At 25.0% G+C, this 1,919-nt stretch overlaps 1 long non-coding RNA gene across 2 annotated transcripts in view; it reads right to left on the reverse strand.

The window, feature by feature from the left end:
- Positions 1-1,919, reverse strand: part of LOC106787279 — a 40,936-nt gene that overhangs the window by 16,926 nt on the left and 22,091 nt on the right. For both annotated transcript variants that reach the window (XR_001381770.1, XR_001381769.1), the window contains exon 3: positions 103-180. This is a non-coding gene — a long non-coding RNA (uncharacterized LOC106787279). The remainder of the gene's footprint in view (positions 1-102; positions 181-1,919) is intronic.

Consider the following 1,919-nt stretch of genomic DNA (forward strand, 5'->3'; position numbering starts at 1 on the left):
AATTCGGTTGATATTAAATCCCAATTTGTTTTATAATAAAAACAATTATAAATATATATATATATTTATATTCAATAATAAAATCAATTGGAAACAATGTACCTCAGTTTGCGCATCCATATTGATGATGGAATTAAATCCGGAACAACAAGGGATGATATCCTCGGGCTTTCTCAAAGCCTGAAACAAAAGATCAACACATAAATCGTTATTGAAGAATTTATCGATTAATCGAATGCATCAACTACTCATAGTTATTGGAATATTATCCTTCCTTCATTCCTTTCTTTCTTTTCGTTTTTTTTTTTTTTTTTTAAAGAATCATAATATTGAAACATTTGATATTATTTTTTGATTAATTGATTGTTCTATTTTTCTTTTTTGTTTCTTTTTTTTTTTCAATACAATCCTTCACTTTATTAAACCAATCCGATTCGTATACATGGTTATTCCATAGGGAAATGAATAATAACGTTATTTTTATTTTTTTGTAATTAATAAATTAAAAGTAATATTTTTTTTTTTGTAAATATGAAAAATATTACAAATCGAAATAATAACTAAAATACTTTTTTTTAATCTTGCAATTATTCGATATCTCCTTATTACTTATCTAAATAAAAATATGACATTAATAAAATAATCGATAATGTTATTAAAAAAAAAAAAAAAGAACCTTAGAGATTACTTTAAATTTATAAAATAAATATAAACGAAAGAGAAAGAGGAAACATATAAAATTGCCAATAAATTTGGAGTATTAAGAATTGTCCGTATAACTTTTCGCTCATCCCTTGATAAAAGTAAAAATCTATGGGGTGAAGAAAAATTAATTGAAAAACTAGCACGAACCAAACGAATTTCGTTCTAGACGTTTTCAGTTTATTTTTCAAAGGTATCCAAGTATTTTTTTTTCTTTTCTTTTCTTTTCTTTTATTTTCTTAGGGGAAGTCACTACGTCAGCGATATTTCTTCTCGATTCGTTTTAGTCGCGATAAAGAGGACGATTAAATTGAACAAAAAAAAAGATTTGGATGAAGAAGAAGAAGAAGAAGAAGAAGAGAAAAATGAAAAAAAGGAAAAGAAGGATACGAAGTGAAGTTTCATTCTAATTTTTTCACGTTCCCGTTACGAATCCCATTTAGTTTCGATCTCACTTAATTCTTCTTCTTAATATTTTTCTATTTCTGCTTCTATTATATACTTTTTCTACTTCTTTATCGAGAAAAACGAATCGATTCAATTTTCAATACGAAATGAAACCTATCTCGAGGTCTCGACGAAACAATGAATGAATTAGAATAAAAATATCAAAACAAAATATGCAATTAATTTTGTACAATTTCAAATCTCTCCATTGTTCTTTATTTTCCAATAAACCATAATAATAATCTTTAAGACAAATGTATGTATGTGTGTGTCTTTTAAAATGTGTCTTCGTTCGGATATTATAATAATCTCGTTTTGTTTTTTTTTCTTACGAGCTTACGTTGAACGTTTTCTAATATAATTATAATTTCTAAATGTTATGTAATATCACTTTTAATAATTTATTCGTAATAAATTTTATGGTATTTTAGGTTCTCGTATGATTTGAATCATAATTTTTCCTAGTTGCCTTCACCAAGAAAGGATCCTCTACTGGGATTCGATCCACTGATGTGGTTAGTCGAGAGACAACGTCTCTACTGCCTGAACTATTCAGGGACTACCGAATTTTACAGTATTAATATATATATATAGTATCATTACATTTTTCATATTTTTGTATTTACCTGATTAAAAAATTCAATATTTTATTTATCTTTTTCCATATTTTTATATCAAGTCTTGAAAAAAAAAATTCAAACAACGATTATGATGGTGGTAATGTATATTTAAATATACGATTAATATATTTAATATATTTTAATAATATA

This window comes from Polistes canadensis, unplaced genomic scaffold, assembly GCF_001313835.1.
Source record: "Polistes canadensis isolate GaletaPanama2010 unplaced genomic scaffold, ASM131383v1 scaffold_97, whole genome shotgun sequence".
NCBI lineage: Eukaryota > Metazoa > Arthropoda > Insecta > Hymenoptera > Vespidae > Polistes > Polistes canadensis.